Genomic DNA, 18961 nt, shown 5'->3' on the forward strand with positions numbered 1-18961 from the left:
GTACAAATATATTTGTAGTCATGGTCTGTATGTTTTCACACTGGATTGAAACCACTCTTATGTATCATACAGAATAGTTTCACTGGCCAAAAAAATTCTTTGTGAATGAAGAGATGAATAAGTGATTGGCTGTGATAAGGCCACATGGTGGTCATGATCATCAGCTCTGAAACAAGATTGCCTCAGTTTGAATCTCATCACCCCACTTACTAGCTGTATGATCTTGGACAAATGACTTAACTTCTCTGTACTTCAGCTTCCCTATCTGAAATAGCTGTAATTGTAGTTACCTTATAGGATTGTTATGAAGATTTTAAATCTAGCAGACTTCTACTTCCAGGAAGAAATGGAACAGCTGTACTTTTCCCTATTCCTTCCGTTAAGTGCAACTAAAATCACTGAATATACTGTATAAAACAAAATATAAGACCCTAGGAAGTAGAGAGGGGAAAGCATACCAGCTAAAGATGTCAGGACACAAGGAATAACACAGTGGTGAGTTCCTTGGATTTTCTTTTCACTAGATATATTCCAGACTGGATACTGGAGAAGCCAGCAGCTTGGAAACACCAATGGTCACAGACCGAAAAAAAGCCCAAGAAAAGCATGCTCTCTCTCTCTAACTGAAAGACCAGGAAAGGGGCAGTCCAGCAAGTCAGAAAATCTTTAAACAGTAACTGCTCTACTTCAGACAAACATCACAGAAAAAAAACTTCAATTCCACCTACACAGTCTCCTGCAAAGGCACAGTGGGGAGCCAAGGTTTCCAGTCTTTCCAGGCTGTAATGAGTCACCCCAAACACTCTGCCAGGATAGTAACAGAGAAAGCCAATTGGAGAGCCATGTCTTTCATGTCTTCTTGCTGGTAAAGAGCACCAGATACCCCCACCTCTACCCCAGGTGTCAGTGGAGACCATATGGGGGGCCTAGACTTTCATCTGCACCCAAGGCACCCCTCCTCCTCCTCGCCTAGTGATGTCAGAGTAAGCCCAGTAGAAAGCCAGGACTTCCACCATCCATCAGTTCTAACAACGCCATACACATCTCCGCAGAGTTGGCAGAGATCACAGAGGGAGCCAGAACTCCCACCTCCACTCACCAGTAATGAACTGCCCCTTCCTCCACCCAGGGTATTACAGAGGAGTACCAAAACTTTCACCTGCATCTGGCACTGATGAGGTAGCAACCCCTGCCCTCTTTCCACTCCCTTCCCCAGAGCAGTGTCAGAGGAAGCTTGCTAAAACACAAGATCTAAATAAGATCTAGAGTCTTATTATAACATCCCAAATGCCCAGGTTTCAACAAAAAAAATCATTCATTATAAATACCAAAAACAAAGAAAATCTCAAAGTGAATGAGAAAAAGACAATTAACAGATTCTAACATCAAGAGGACACAGATATTAGAATTACTTGACAAGAATTTTAAAGTAGCCTTCAATAAGCAATTATAAGAATACTTGAAACAAAGAAAAAACAGAAATTTTTAGCAAAAAAGTAAAGTCTTAGAAAAAAAGAAACAAGATATAGAGCAGAACCAAATGGAAATTTAGAGCTAAAAAATAAATAACCAAAATAAAAATCCTAATGGATGAGCTAAACAGAAGAATGGAGAGGACGGAATAAAGAAGCAGTGAACTTGAAGATAGAAGAATAGACATTATCCATTCTGAACAACTGAGAAAATTGTTTTTTTTTAAAGAGGAACAGAATCTTGAGGACTTGTGGGACTATAAAAAAAAAAAACTAACATTCATATTATCAGAGTCCTGAAAGGAGAGGAGGTAGAGCAGGGCTGAAAAAGCATTTGAAGAAACAATGGCTGAAAACTTCCCAAATTTGGCAAAAAACATAAACATACAGTTTATGATTATATTGAACAAGATTCTTAAATCCATGTCAAGGCACATCATAATCAATTGTCTGAAAACAGAAGCTAAAGAAAGATCTTGAAAGCTGTCAGAAATGAAACATTACCTATAGGGGAAAATAATTGGAATAATAGATTTCTCATCAGAAACCACAGAGGCCAGAAGGAAGTGGCACAACACTTTTGAACTGTGGAAAGAAAAGAACTGTCAACTGAGAATTCTATGTTCAGAGACAATATCCTTCAGAAATGAAGGATTAATTGAGATATCCTCAATTAGGAAAACTAAGGAAACTAAGAGACTATGACACCAAATTCACCAAATTAGACCTACCCTACAAGAATGGCCAAAGGAAGTTCTCCTCTAAACAGAAAGGAAATGATGGGAGAAAAAAATCTTGGAATATCAGAAAGGAAGAAAGAATATGGAAAGAGCAAAAATATAGGTAAGTACAACAGATTTTCCTGGTCTTGGGTTTTCTAAGTTATGTTTAGCAGTTAAAGCAAAAATTATAACACTGCCTACTGTGGTTCTCAATGTATGCAGAGGAAATATGTAAGGCAATTATATTTATAAATGGGGGAGGATAAAATGACATAAAAGGAGGTAAGGTAAAATGTCAGCACCAATAAGTTTAAATGTGGTTATACAAATCTCCATTATGTGAGAAAATTACATAGAACTAAACATACACATTGTAGTGATGTCAAATTCCTGGTTTTGTTATTGTACTATAATTATGTAAGAGGTAACTATTGGGAGAAACTGAGTGAATGTACATGGGACCCCTCTGTACTATTTTTGCAACTTCTGTGGATCTATAATTATTTCGACATTAAAAGCAATTAAGGGGGGAGGATGTAGCTCACGTGGTAGAGTGCATGCTTAGCATGCTTGAGGTCCTGGGTTCAATAGCCAGTACCTCCTCTAAAAATAAATAAACCTAATTACCTCCCCACAACAAGATAAAATAAAATAAAATGATACAATAGTAAATAAATTAAATGTTTTTTAAAAAAGATTTTAAAAGCTATTAAAAAGTTAACATACAAAGAGCAATTAGAATAGTTCCTATTATACAGTAAGCACTAAAACTGTGCTACCATTATAAAGCCACATTTGCAAGCACATTGTGAGTCAAGCATCATTAGGCCAAACCACTTAAAATCATACTATCCATTGCCACTTCCTTGGTTCTACTACTTAACTTTAGGCAAGTTTCATAAACAACTCTGAACTTGAGTTTTATACTTTTTGGTAAGGATTAAAGAAGATACTATACTTGAAATAGCTTAGTGTAGAACCTGACACATAGTAGACATTCAGCAAACTTAAGTCATATTGCCTCTTCCTTCCTCTTTTCCTAAATCATTTCCTAAATCATGGGTAAGGTGGCTTACCCATCTCAATCAACTGACCAGTTCCAAAGCTTACTTCCCTTAGAACCAAAGTCACTCTTTATGAGGCCCAACTTCTCTGTTCTTCCCATGGCTGCGTTAACCATTCTTCACATTCTGAGAGCTATATACTTCTATACTTTATCTAAAATAATTTGATTTGGGCTTATAACATTTACAACCACTAATACATTCCTCATAGCTAAAGTGGCAGTAAGTTAATCTGCTAAAGTAAATTACTTAAAATAGGAAGTAGTGTTGAATTAAATAATTGAAATTGAATTTCATGGCCAGAAGTTCTTCTAGAAATAATTTAGCCCAAATTTCCCTCCCTACTTCTCTTTTCAAGATTAAGAAGCTCCCAGAGAAGTTCACCCAAGCTTGCCAAAGTCATGCAGGTAACTAGTGCTTGGAACCAAGACTAGAACCTCGGCTCCTGAGGCTGTGATACCACTACCCTGTGCTGTAGGGAAGTGAGAGTATAAACCAAAACCAGACACCTCTCTCTGCATTCTATCTGCAGGGCAGTAGTTGCTGTTTAACTTTCATACAACACTGGATGCTCATTTTGACCTTGTAGTCAAGGAGATTTTCCAATTTTTTTTTCACTTGAAATATAAATAAATCCAAGCTCACAATTCTGTTTTTAAGCAGCAGGGTTTTTTAAAGCACATATACTCGATTTTACATTAACCTATATTAAATTACTTTTTGTATCAGCCTTTCTAGGTCTTCTGGCATCTTCTGTCATTTAGCTTATTTTCTATTCAACACCCCCCATTTTATATTACCTGCAAACCTGATGATGAGCTTCCAATATGCTCATTTATGTGTTAAGTGATTCATGAAAATGTTGAACAGGATAGGGCTATAAAGGCGTTTGACCAACTGATGAAAACTTCTATTTCACCTTTGTATAAATCATTTCAACAAACTGTACTATCATCCAGGCCTCCTTGTCCATTAACATTTGTCAAACGCCTTTAAAAAAATAAGGAAGTATATAAGGTTCTCACTACTTTCTTGAACTACCACAGCAGTAAGAGCAGAGATGAATAAAAATGGCCACTACTTGTTGAGTGACCAGGCCAAGGCTTTTTCATATATTATTTTAAATTTAGTCCTCTCAAGAACTCTCTAAGGTAGGAATTATAAATTTTTGTTATGGCAGAAGACTTCAGGTTCCCTAGGGCATACATGCGTGTGGTCTAGGTAACCACGTATTTTTTAAAAATATTGTTGTTTTACTGACTGGTGAGAAAGCAGAAATATACCTGGAGAGGCTGTGGAGAAAGTGGTGGGGTGTTGTTATTGTTGTCTTGAGGGAGTTAAAAGTGAAGGAGATGGCGTAGATTCCCTAGGGGAGGAATTTTAGATAAAGCATCAAGTAAGATAAGGGGATTTTTATGAAGTTTCTGTTGTGTCATGTATAAGATAATCCCCATTATTTATCAATGCCTTCAAAGTTTGAATTGTTATTGTTGTTTTATGATAAGACCAGTGTGTGAAATTGGTCTCCAGGAAGGCCCTGGAATTACATTTGGGTTACATGACAGACTGGAGAAGTTAAGTGTCCAAGTCTCACTTTTAGTAAGTGGTGGAGCTGGGAATGGATTTCAGCCTCATTCCACACCAAGGCCCACTCTCTTCCCTCCTATGACCCTGCAGGGGTCAGACCAGGGAAAGTAGCAACCCTGTCAGAAAGATCCACCTATTCCTTATTGAATTCAAGCTGAACCTTGTTTTCACCACTTTTCTAAAGACTCACAAATCCTTGTTTAATTATCTATTCCAGAATTTTGCCAAGGGAAAATGTGCTCACAGGCTTATAGTTTCTTCTTTTGGAAAATGGGGGACATTTGTCTATGTCCAGTCTCTGGCATTTCTCCTGTTCCCAGCAAAGTTACCACCACATTTCAAATTATTTTAGTAAACTGAAGAGATAAAGTTGTGTTAAGGGGCCAGGTGCGTTCTCACATCCTCACCTGTCTTGGACTTATATTCTCTATTTCCCATGTAGGTCTACCCTTTCTAATTTGGGGACAATTCTCAGTGATAGAAAATAGAAGTAAAGCAGGAGCTGATGATTTCCGCTTTTTTTCCCTCTGTCTTCTGTTATCATTACACCTTCTGTTCCTTGTTCTTCTTGCTCAGAACATCAATTTTCATGACATTGCCCTTTTATGTATTCTATTAAATACTATAATTATAAGTTAGTATTTTGGGATTAATTTATTAAAATATATCATAGGAAGTTTAGTATAAAACCTTGCTTTTAAAAATAGTTTACTTGTTCCAAAGCATTTTTATAGCTGTTCTCTCACGAAACAAACAATGACTACGAAGTATCCTATTTACAATATTTCCTCTAAAATGTAGAGTTTCAGACAGCAATTCAACAATTTCATTGTTAAAATGGAGGCCTGTGGATGCCTTTTCCCCCAGCTTTAGAGATATAATTGACACATAATGTTGTGTAAGTTTAAGGTGTACAAATGTGATGATTTGATACACTTACAGACTGCATGGTGATTACCACCATAACATTACCTACTACCTCCATCCTATCATGTATTTACCATTTGTTTTTGTGGTGAGAACATTTAAGATACATTCTCTTAGCAACTTTCAAGTATATAATATGGTATTATTAGCTATAATCACCATGCTGGCCATTAGACTCCCAGAACTTGTTAATCTTACAATTGAAAATGTGTACCCTTTGACCAATATCTCCTCATTTCCCACATCCCGCAGCCCCTATCACTCTACTTTCTGTTTCTCTGAGTTTGGCCTTTTTAGATTGAACTGGAGGCCCTTTTAAGTGGTAGGAATAGAAATTGAGTTCCATCTCTCAGAAAGTACAACATGATAATGCAGGAAAAAGAAGAGACACTATATTAATAACAGGAGTTTTCTTTAGACCATTTTCCCCCCTTCCAAGTTATTCATTCTCTCTGGGGAGGTAAACTACCTTTGTAGCCTAATACTTGATTTGAATTTCCACAGGTTTTCTATTTAAAAAAACGTATTTACATCATTTTGTATTTCCCCAAATAGCTAGCAAGAAACCCTCTTTAAAGCAAATGGTTAGGTTCTACGTTCAATTGCTTCATTTATGTCATTTTCAAACTCAAAAGTGGTGACTCAGAGCTGACTCTTTGGGTGGGCATACTAGAATTCAGCCACTGAAAAGTTTATGCTTGGCATTTTTGGCATTTTGTGTCTTCTCTGCCTTGCCTAAATTCTCTTAATGTGGCAGGATTTTCAGTTCACTTCAGTGAACTGTTCTAGAGCAGCTGCCCATGTAGTGCCTATCCTTTGCATTGGATTACAACTATGAGGCAGTCTCTGCCTTTAAGGCACTCACAGCCTAGTTGGGATGACAGCCACGCCAGAAAATAATACAACAGTGTGTGATGTGTGAAACAAGTGAAGTATGTGCTAAGGAGTGAAATAGTGCAAAGGAGGATATTCTCATTGTGAGGTGCAGGAAAGTGTCACAGAACACCAGTGTAGTCACCACATATGAAAGAATGAATAGGTATGCAGCAGGGACATTCCAGACAACAGACATGCCATATAAAGAACATGATGTGTACAGAAACAAAGATGTGACCAATATTCTAGTGCAATGTGTAGGTGGAATGTGGGGTCCAGATTGTGATTTATGCCATGCAAAGGAATTTGAACTTTGTCCTGGATGAGAGGTTTTTGGGGGGGTGGGGGGCAGGGAGGGAGGTAATTAGGTTTGTTTGTTTGTTTATTTATTTACTTACTTACTTACTTTATTTATTTATTTATTTATTTATTTATTTATTTATTTATTTATTTATTTATTTTTTAGAGGAGGTACTAGGGATTGAACCCAGTACCTCGTGCACACAAAGTATGTGTTCTAGCACTTTGAGTTATACCCTCCCCCTGGATGAGACGGTTTTGAGTGGAGAAATGACTGGTCAGGGAGAAGTCTTTGAAAATCATCGTGGCAGTAATATGGAGGACGGCTTGTAGAGGGCTTGGCTCTAGGCAGGATCGCCAGTTAGACTATTGTATTAGTCTAGGCCCTGACTGAAGTATTGGTACTGAAAAAAGAGTGAATGCCAAAATTTAAGCAGACTGGGAGGTTACATTAACAGGACTTGGAGATAGTTTTTTTTCTTTTTAAAGAAAGAAAAAAATATCTTCTTATTTGTGCTGAGAACTCTTAACAACTTTCTTTTTTTTCTTCCAGTTTTTTTTAACATTTTTTATTGATTTATAATCATTTTACAATGTTGTGTCAAATTCCAGTGTTCAGCACAATTTTTCAGTCATTCATGGACATATACACACTCATTGTCGCATTTTTTTCTCTGTGATTTATCATAACATTTTGTGTATATTTCCCTGTGCTATACAGTGTAATCTTGTTTATCTATTCTACAATTTTGAAATCCCAGTCTATCCCTTCCCACCCTCTACCCCCTGGTAACCACAAGTCTGTATTCTCTGTCCATGAGTCTTTAGATTCCACATATGAGCGATCTCATATGGTATTTTTCTTTCTCTTTCTGGCTTACTTCGCTTAGAATGACATTCTCTAGGAGCATCCATGTTGCTGCAAATGGCATTATGTTGTCGGTTTTTATGGCTGAGTAGTATTCCATTGTATAAATATACCACCTCTTCTTTATCCAGTCACCTGTTGATGGACATTTAGGCTGTTTCCATGTTTTGGCTATTGTAAATAGTGCTGCTATGAACATTGGAGTGCAGGTGTCATCCTGAAGTAGATTTCCTTCTGGATACAAGCCCAGGAGTGGGATTCCTGGGTCATATGGTAAGTCTATTCCTAGTCTTTTGAGGAATCTCCACACTGTTTTCCATAGTGGCTGCACCAAACTGCATTCCCACCAGCAGTGTAGCAGGGTTCCCCTTTGGAGATAGTTTTGATGTGGGAAAGGAAGCAGATAAAATGGCTCGAAACCAGATTTCTGGTTTGTGGTTTGGACAGCTTTTTGAGATTTCGTAACTAATATCCTGGCTTCAGGTCTTCCCACTCTGTTGTCTCACACAGCAGTCTAAGCGATTTTCCCCTCTTTTTTACTTTGTGAAATTTCAGTTGAAAGAATACTACTATGAATACTGACATAGCTTTCATCTCGATGCACCATTTGCTAACATTTTGCCACATTTGGGCTCTTTCCTGCCCCCTCTTCTCCTTCTCCCCTTCCTCCTCTCTCCCTTGGGCCCTCTGCCGTGGATTTGTGTTGTCAATTTAGCTAAGCTGTAACTACATTTTTCCAGAATTCACTTCTCTGCAAAGTGTTAAGAATTGTAAAGAGTCTTTAGATTTTACCCACTTAAAAGTCTGCCACAGTTCATAGATCTGGCAGAAGACACGAGACTACCAGGTTACAAACAGAGGGTTCTATTACTCACAGCAGAGCAGGCAGCATAAGCTTCTTATTCATACAGCTCCTTCTGTCACCATTCCACCCTATCCTGCAAAACAAACAAACAAACAAAGAAACAAAAAAACTCCCAATCTTTTATTATGGACTGCAAGCAATCCATCCAACCTTTGCCTTGGAAAGTGATATTATCATATTATTGTCTTATTATACTAGAAAGTAAACAAATCTGCACTCTGTCCCAATGGAAAACACTCTCTCTTTCTTTCAAGAAAAATATTTTTTTAAAAGATATTTCAGAATAAAGTCTGACATTGTCTTTGCTCTCAAGGTGTACAGGAAAATGAGAGAACCATGAAGAACTGTTGCCCAACACATAGCTCCAGGACCATGAGGGATTTTTTACATGAGAGTTAGAAGGCAGAAACGAAGTAGCAGCCATCTTTTAAAACTTGTAGTGTCAGTGCAGAACACCAGCAAGTGTTACAGTTGTCTGTTATCTGCTGGCTCACCCAGCTAGTGTGGGGCAACTGCCAGACTTACAGCAACTCTAGCTCCTACCAATTCTCCTCCATCAGTTTCTCCAGCTCCTGGGGAGGGTGACAGGATAACTCTTAGATAAAAGGCACTAGCTTTATTCCTTGCATTATACCCCCATCATTAAAGTTGGAAACTTGGAGGTGATGAAAGACCTACCTGAGTTCCTGTCCACCCTGTTGATGTCCAGCTCAACCCCAGTTTTCAGTTTGTTCTTGCCTCCCCCAGTTCACATCCATCTTTCTTTCATGAGTTCCTGCCCTATGGACTACAGCCTCCTGAAACAGACACAGAAGCAACAGCCTTATATATATCAGTCAAGATAGTGTAGTATTGGCATAGAAATCACTAAATATATCAATAAAACAAAACAGAGAGCCCTAAAATAGATCCACACTCATAAGATGGCTTTTTTCTTTTTTCAAAATTACTTTGTAATGTGTTTTCTTTTAAAAAATTTTTTTATTGAAGTGTAGTTGATTTACAATGTTAGTTTCAGGTGTACAGCCAAGTGATTCAGTTATACATATACATACGTATGTATTTTTGTCTTTTCAGATTCTTTTCCATTATCTATTATTACAAGAAATTGAATATAGTTCACTGTGCTATACAGTAGATCCTTGTTGTTTATCTATTTTATATATAGTAACGTGTGTCTGTTAATGCCCAACCCCTAATTTATCCCTCTCTGCCCTTTCCCCCATGGTAACCATAGTCTGTTTTCTATGTTCCTGAGTCTGTTTTGGGGTTGTAAATAGAATTTGTATCATTTTTTTTAGATTCCACATATAAGTGATATCATATTTGTCTTTCTCTGTCACTTAATATGATCATCTCTAGGTCCATCCATGTTCCTGCAAATGGCATTATTTCATTCTTTTTTATAGTTGAGTAATATTCCACTGTATATGGAATTCTTTATCCAGTCATCTGTTGATGGAAGGATCATTTTATTTTTGACAAAGGCATCAAAACAATTTAATGAAGAAAGGAAAGTATTTCAACAAATAGTGTTGAAATAATAAATATCCAAAATTGTTTGGGCTATTTTAGTTTCTTGCATTTCCATATAAAATTTAAAATCAGTTTGTCCTTTTCTCTAAAAGTCTTCAGGGATTTTGATTAAGATTACATTGGCTCTATAGACCAATTTGGGGATAACTGGCAATTTTGGGTCTTCCAATCCATGAATATGGGTTTTTTTTTTATTATTATTTATATCCTTAATTTCTCTCAGTCATGTTTTACTCTTTTTCAATGAAGAGGTCTTGGACACCTTTTCTTAAATTTATTCCTAAATATGTTATTTTTAAATGCTATTGTAAATAGTATTTAAAATTGTTTATGTTCCAACAGTTTGTTGCTAATATATTGATGTACAGTTGATTCTCTAACCATGCTTCCCTGCTAAATTTTTGAATTAATTATAGCACTTTTTGGTATATTTCCTAGGATTTTCAGTGGAAGCAATCAATAACCAATTTGCAAATGGAAATAGTTGTACTTCTTCCTTTTAAATCTCTATTATCCTTTTTTTTTCTCACCTTATTGCTTTAGCTAAGAGCTCTAATACAATAATAATAGAAGTGAATGTGGGTATCCTATCTTTATGCCCAATCTTAGAGGGGAAGCATTCCCTAGTCCACCATTAAGTAGGATACTAGCTGCAGTATCTGTACATGTTTCTACAGACTGAGGAAGCTCTTTTCTGTTCTTCATTTGATGAGAATTTATGTTATAAATGGTCACTGAGTTTTATCAAATGTTTTTTCTGTGTTGATAGGAGATATATATAGCTATATATATTTATAGATCTATGTGTCTATGTATTTATATATCTATATTTATGTATCTGTATAGATACATCTGGAGCCCCCTTTCTGTACAGCTTGTTCCTCTCTAGTGCACTGTCCCAGAGATTTTAGCCAACTTAGAGGCCATAAACTCTCATATCAGCCTCCTCAGTTCAGTAGGACCTCTGTCCTCTGCTCAGACTCAAGCTCTGCACTATACTTAGGAAACAGCCCCCGGACAGAGAGCTGGTCTATGCTGTTTATTGTCTGAAAGTAGTTGCTGAATATGTTTTGTGCAGTTTTACAGTTGATTATTCCACTATGACTGGTAGTGGAAGTCAAATGCAGCAACATTTCAAAAATGCTTTTCTCTTTCTCTTAATTATGGAATAACAGGCTTCTTTTTTTTCTTATGTATTACTTTTTTGTATTTTCCAATTTACATCAATGAAAAAGTTTTCCCTGTATTTAGGAAAACCCCACAGCTTTAAATATATGCATATTTCATTTTACACCTATAATTATCTTGCTTCTACCCTGGGGAGAATACACTCTACTTTGAAGGTCAACATTGGATCCTGGTATTGAGTTGAAAAGATCATTAACTAGGAGAACAGTTAGAAAACAAACATTGCAGCAACGAATTGGGACACAATGCTTCTCTGCTAGCCTCATGTCTGTATTCCAGGTAGGAATGAGGGTAAAGGTGAAAAGCAAAAGGAAGTATGAATGCCAAATGAGTTTGTACCCATTCTATTGGTAAGGAAGAATAGGTTAATAGATATTGGGTAGACAATTTGAAATCTCTGCATAACAATTGAGATCTAAGAAATCATCTAGCTCATAGTCATTTTGCAAATGAGAACACTGAGGTCTGGAAAAGTTAGTTTGCCTCTACTCATATAACTTGTTAATGATAACAAATTGGAATAGACAGAGTATGGACTTTTAGTCAAACATTTCTAGAGTCACATTCTGGCTCCACCACTTCCTAATTGTGCAACTTTAGGTCAAGTTATTTAATCTCTCTGAGTCTCAGTTTCTTCATTTTCAAAATGATAGTAATCTTACCTATTTCAATTGATTGTTGTTAGAATTAAATGTATAGACACAGAGCTAATCCCAAAGAGATGGTTGGTGTTCAATAAATATTATCTCTATATTCTTTCCAGTTATTTGCAAAGCACTGTATACAATAACTCATTTAGAGATTGTTCAGTATACCACTTTGAATAAAGATATTCATAAGACTAAATACTCAAATGATACACGTATTATAAACATTTTAAAGAGTATGCAGGACAAAGAAATAAACATATTTTCATTTATATATGTTGATAATACCTGTGATGGTTAATTTTATGTTTCTACTTGACTGGACCTTGGGATGCCTGGATATTATGTCAAACATTATTCTGGGTGTGTATGTAAAGGTGTTTCTGGATAAGATTAACATTTTGAATCAGTAGACTAAAACAAATTTCCCCCTAATTTAGTGAATGGGACTTATCTAGTCAGTTGAAGGCTTGAATAGAGCAAAAAGCTGACATTCCCTCAAGTAAGGGAGAATTTTTCTTCCCTTCAGGCTCAAACTGAAACATAGGCTTTTCCTGGGCCTCGAGCCTGCCAGCCTCTGGTCTGGAACTGAAACATTGACTTTCCTGGTTCTCAGGCCTTTGAAGTTGGATTGGAACTACACTAGCTCTCCTGGATTCCAGCTTAACTACTCAGCCACCAGACTGTCAGACTTGTTGGCTTCCATAATTACACAGCCAATTCCTTATAATACATCTCTTTATAAATATAAATTGATAAACACACACACCCCCTAATGACTGTTTCTCTTCAGAACACTAATACTATACCATAGATAAACACATGCACATACTTACTCCTCATTTTTCATAATAGTCAACAAGTAAGAATCCATCAGGGAATGTTTATCCAAATCCACAAGAAGTTGAGAAATACTGGGCAACAGCTAACTTCTCACATCTGATAAACCTCTTAAGAATATATCTGCCTCTCTGAGAGCCCTGCTCTTATCCAAAAGTACACGGCCAGTTCCAGGAGAAGCAGAGGTGACTCAGGAGCAGCAGAACCAAAGAACACATGTCAGTCAACTCATTCCTAAAAGGGTTACCTTGCGAGAAAGCAATTTTGAACAACCCTTTTGTAACATTTCCTGTTTATGGTGCCCTTAGGCAATCAGCTTTTGCAATTCTCTATCCATTCCTTTAGTGGTCTTGGAAATACCATGAATCATATATTCATGATCTGTCTCCTCACTGGTTGGTGACCAACGGCAGCTGGATGGGGAATTAATTAAATCGAATATTTTTCTAATCCTGTCATGTGTTTGATCTAAGTGCTATCATCAGCTCAACGTTAAATAAATGTTTTATGATTCTGGCTTTTAAATCTTAAAATGGGGATACTAATACTATCTATATATTTATTACATATGGTAGGAAAACTACAAAAAGTAAAATTATTATGAAGTATTATAAAATAATACTCTTAGTTTTCAGATGAATTGAAATGTGTGCAAATACAAAATGTTATTGCAGACACTAGAAGGCACTATTTCTCTACTGAGGCAGAAAATGACTATAACACATTTCTTGTGTCTTAAACTCTTGCCCAATTCCTATACAAGAACAAAAAGTGCAGTATGAGAAACTTTATACATTTCTACAATGTACTAAGCAGTGTAAAGAAAACGGAAAAGGAGGGCTAGAGATAAAAAGGACAAAACAAAGAAATGTAAATCCAATTTAAAAAGACAGAAACAAAAAAGCTGCAAAAGACCATAAAGGAGAAAAGGAATAATGAGAATAAAATGAGGTCAAAGCAAGTTTCCTTTATACACTATAATATATGGGAACTGTTTTCCATGTCACAGCTCTTTGTCATGTTATGCCAAAAAAACGCTAATTTATAATTACTCAGTGGATCTCTAGGTCTGCACTGGCTTCCCTTTCCAATCGTCTAGCCCATCTATTTCTCACAACTGCACCTTAACAGGGAGGATAGTGGGAATGCATCAGAATCCATAGTGAAGACAAGGGTGAGTGAGGGGTTTGGAGTTACCATGGGAATGCAAATACTGTTTTGATAATGCTGGCTTGTAGGAAGGAAAATAGACAAATGTTCTACTTATCCCTCCTAAATAATTGTATCTGAATACTTGGTTGAGACAAAGGAATTAAGAGGATTGTGAATGATGGGGAAATAAACTGCCCTGGACTATTTGGTTAGAGGCTTTTTTTAAAATTTAACTTTTGGGGCTTAAGTTTGCACAATAGCTTTAGGTTCATTTGCTCTTGGTGGTGGTGGTGGTGTTTATTTTGCTTTCTTTTTCTCTCGTTCGCTGAAGGAATGCATTCTTCACCTTTAATTCTTTTTTTTGTATATATATTTATTGAAATATAGTCAGTTTACAATGTTGTGTCGGTGTCTGGTGTACAGCATAATGCTTCAGTCATACATGAACATATATATATTCGATTTCATATTCTTTTTCACCATAAGTTACTACAAGATATTGAATATAGTTCCCTATGTTATACTGTCTGAACTTGTCATTTATCTATTTCATATATATTATTTAGTATCTGCAATTCTTTTTTTTTAACATTTTTTATTGATTTATAATCATTTTACAATGTTGTGTCAAATTCCAGTGTTCAGCACAATTTTTCAGTCATTCATGGACATATACACACTCATTGTCACATTTTTTTCTCTGTGATTTATCATAACATTTTGTGTATATTTCCCTGTGCTATGCAGTGTAATCTTGTTTATCTATTCTACAATTTTGAAATCCCAGTCTATCCCTTCCCACCCTCTACCCCCCTGGTAACCACAAATCTGTATTCTCTGTCCATGAGTCTATTTCTGTCCTGTATTTATGCTTTGTTTTTGTTTGTTTGTTTGTTTTAGTTTTTGTTTTTTAGATTCCACATATGAGCGATCTCATATGGTATTTTTCTTTCTCTTTCTGGCTTACTTCACTTAGAATGACATTCTCTAAGAGCATCCATGTTGCTGCAAATGGCATTATGTTGTCGGTTTTTATGGCTGAGTAGTATTCTATTGTATAAATATACCACCTCTTCTTTATCCAGTCACCTGTTGATGGACATTTAGGCTGTTTCCATGTTTTGGCTATTGTAAATAGTGCTGCTATGAACATTGGAGTGCAGGTGTCATCCTGAAGTAGATTTCCTTCTGGATACAAGCCCAGGAGTGGGTTTCCTGGGTCATATGGTAAGTCTATTCCTAGTCTTTTGAGGAATCTCCACACTGTTTTCCATAGTGGCTGCACCAAACTGCATTCCCACCAGCAGTGTAGGAGGGTTCCCCTTTCTCCACAGCCTCTCCAGCATTTGTCATTTTTGGATTTTTGAATGACGGCCATTCTGACTGGTGTGAGGTGATACCTCATTGTAGTTTTGATTTGCATTTCTCTGATAATTAGTGATATTGAGCATTTTTTCATGTGCTTTTTGATCATTTGTATGTCTTCCTTGGAGAATTGCTTGTTTAGGTCTTCTGCCCATTTTTGGATTGGGTTGTTTATTTTTTTCTATTGAGTCGTATGAGCTGCTTATACATTTTGGAGATCAAGCCTTTGTCGGTTTCACTTGCAAAAATTTTCTCCCATTCCGTAGGTTTTCTTCTTGTTTTATTTCTGGTTTCCTTTGCTCTGCAGAAGCTTGTAAGTTTCATTAGGTCCCATTTGTTTATTCTTGCTTTTATTTCTTCTAGGAGAAAATTTTTGAAATGTATGTCAGATAATGTTTTGCCTATGTTTTCCTCTAGGAGGTTTATTGTATCTTGTCTTATGTTTAAGTCTTTAATCCATTTTGAGTTGATTTTTGTATATGGTGTAAGGGAGTGTTATAGCTTCATTGTTTTACATGCTGCTGTCCATTTTTCCCAACACCATTTGCTGAAGAGACTGTCTTTATTCCACTGTATATTCTTGCCTCCTTTGTTGAAGATGAGTTGACCAAAGGTTTGTGGGTTCATTTCTGGGCTCTCTATTCTGTTCCATTGGTCCATATGTCTGTTTTGGTACCAATACCATGCTGTCTTGATGACTGTAGCGCTATAGTATTGTCTGAAGTCTGGGAGAGTTATTCCTCCAGCCTTTTTCTTTCTCTTCAGTAATGCTTTAGCAATTCTAGGTCTTTGATGGTTCCATATAAATTTTATTATGATTTGTTCTAGTTGTGTGAAATATGTCCTGGGTAATTGGATAGGGATTGCATTAAATCTGTAGATTGCCTTGGGCAGTGTGACCATTTTAACAATATTGATTCTTCCAATCCAAGAGCATGGAATATCTTTCCATTTTTTAAAGTCTTCTTTAATTTCCTTCATCAATGGTTTATAGTTTTCTGTGTATAATTCTTTCACCTCCTTGGTTAGATTTATTCCCAGATATTTTATTACTTTGGGTGCTATTTTAAAGGGGATTGTTTCTTTACTTTCTTTTTCTGTTGATTTATCATTAGTGTAAAGAAATGCAACTGATTTTTGAACATTAATTTTGTAACCTGCTACCTTGCTGAATTCTTCAATCAGCTTAGTATCTGCAATTCTTGAACTCCCAATTTATCCCTTCCCACCCTCTTCCCCCTCTGGTAACCATAAGTTTGTTTTCTATGTCTGTGAGTCTGTTTCTGTTTTGTAAATAAGTTTGTTTGTCTTTTTTTTTTTTTTAAGATTCCGAATGTAAGTGATATCATATGGTATTTTTCTTTCTCTTTCTGGTTTACTTAAAGGAATCCAGGAGGAGGCAGCACTGAGCTGGCTGGCTGCTTAGGATCTGATCTAGGTTTAATGAGGGAACCCTCTTTAAGACTGGTTTCTACTTTGAGATTAACTTAGATAAGGAGGCAGAAACTGAAAATCACAGACTTGTACAAATCAAATATTGTACATTTAAGAACCTAGGCAATCAGGTCTGGAGATTCACAGGAAATTTTACTAACTGTGCTTTGAGAACAAGGAAATCAAAGTGGTTTATTTAGCAAATTCAGATGAGAGATTAAAAAACCGAGCCAAATAATTTCTCAAAAATAAATATTCCATTAAACTATGAGTTCTCAAAGAATCATGTCCTACATCTTTTACATCTCACTTACCTTCATATACACAATGCCTGGCAAATAGCAGGCACTTAATAAATGGTAGTGAATGAATGAACATGAAAATATTCTCCTGTGTTAGGCATTCAGGCTATCAACTGTTGGGTTTTGTTTTGTTTTGTTTTGTTTTTGTTTTTGTTTTTTTCTTTTCCCTGATCTTTTTTAGTCCTTGCTTTCATTGGACCATGCTCTTATGATAGAAAGTATTCTCTTTCTCAGCTCTTATCAGGAGTATCTGAGTCCAAAGACCATAATTGAGGCTGGTGCCAATCTCTGAGTTAGAGAGAGAGAGGAGATTTTTAATGTCCAGTAAATAAATTTGTGATGCCCTCAAGCTCCTTGGAGGAATAGGAAAAAAACTATTGGGAACTTCTTAACTCAACAGGGAGTTGTGATGACAGAGGACACATTCTTTCTTCAATATGAATTTAGACTTTGATTTTCTCAAGAAGAATCACTAATGCAAGCCTTTGTGAGATATACTTACCTTATATATGACCAAGGGACTGGAGTGTTGCTGCCCACCTGGTTGAAGCTCACAGTTACTTAAGACCAGAGCCATTGAGAATGAGTGCCCAGCTACCGGAAACTTCTTGCCCAGCAAAGGCAGATTAGTATTGCTATGCAATATAGTCTGCCTTCTTATAGGGACTTGTGCTGACTTCCTTCTACTCTTGTAGTCCCTGTTTGAGACCCTAGGGCTAGCCTAGGGCAGACTGAGGGAGAAGGGTCCATGGGATGAAACTCTTCCTATGGAAGGAACAGGACAGTTTAACCTACCCTCACTCCCCAGGAACAGTGTGGAGTAGTAGGACTGAGTGTCTTTTGGGGGGGATATATTTTTTTTAATGGTTTTCTTTTCTTTTTATTGAGGTAAAGTCAGCTTACAATGTTGTATCAATTTCTGGTGTACAGCACAATGTTTCAGTCGTATATGAATATACATATATTCATTTTCATATTCTTTTTCACCGTAAGCTACTACAAGATAGTGAATATATTTCCCTGTGCTATACAGTATAAACTTGTTTGTGTATTTTATATATACCAGCCAGTATCTACAAATCTCGAACTTCCAGTTTATCCCTTCCCACCCCCCTCCCTGCTGGCAACCACAAGTCTGTATTCTATGTCTGTGAGTCTGTTTCTGTTTTATATATAAGTTTATATATCTTTTTTTTTTAATTCCACATATGAGTGATATCATATGGTATTTTTCTTTCTCTATCTGGCTTACTTCCCTTAGCATGATGATCTCCAAGTCCATCCATGTTGCAAGTGGCATTATTTTATTTTTTATAGCTGAGTAGTATTCCATTGTATAAATACACTACAACTTCTTTATCCAAGTCATCCGTTAATGTTTCCATGTCTTGGCTATTGTAAATAGTGCTGCTATGAACACTGAGGTACATGTATCTTTCCGACTTAGGGCTCGCTCTGGTATATGCCCAGGAGTGGGGATTGCAGGATTATATGGTGACTCTAGTTTTAGTTTCTTGAGAAATTTCCATAATGTTTTCCATAATGGCTGCACCAAACTACATTTCCACCAATAGTGTAGGAGGGTTCCCTTTTCTCTGCATCCTCTCTGGCATTTATCATTTGTGGACTTTTTAATGATGGGCATTCTGATTGGTGTGAGGTGATACCTCATTGTATTTTTGATTTGCATTTCTCTGATAATTAGTGACATTGAGGACTTTTCCGTGTGCCTTTTTGGCATTTGTATGTCTTCACTGGAGAATTGCTCGTTTAGGTCTTCTGCCCATTTTTGGATTCGGTTGTTTTGTTTGTTTGT

At 36.5% G+C, this 18961-nt stretch overlaps 2 long non-coding RNA genes across 2 annotated transcripts in view; one reads left to right on the forward strand and one right to left on the reverse strand.

Moving 5' to 3' along the window:
* Positions 1–18961, forward strand: part of LOC140687690 (uncharacterized) — a 33012-nt gene that overhangs the window by 4082 nt on the left and 9969 nt on the right. The window contains exon 2 of the long non-coding RNA XR_012062128.1: positions 525–2315. This is a non-coding gene — a long non-coding RNA (uncharacterized lncRNA). The remainder of the gene's footprint in view (positions 1–524; positions 2316–18961) is intronic.
* The window catches only part of LOC107034109 (uncharacterized), a 32151-nt gene continuing 20943 nt past the window's right edge, over positions 7754–18961 (reverse strand). The window contains exons 2-4 of the long non-coding RNA XR_012062126.1: positions 9360–9478; positions 8692–8754; positions 7754–7951 (exon numbers count right to left, since the gene is read on the reverse strand). This is a non-coding gene — a long non-coding RNA (uncharacterized lncRNA). The remainder of the gene's footprint in view (positions 7952–8691; positions 8755–9359; positions 9479–18961) is intronic.

This window comes from Vicugna pacos, chromosome 2, assembly GCF_048564905.1.
Source record: "Vicugna pacos chromosome 2, VicPac4, whole genome shotgun sequence".
In the NCBI taxonomy this organism is placed as follows: Eukaryota; Metazoa; Chordata; class Mammalia; order Artiodactyla; family Camelidae; genus Vicugna; species Vicugna pacos.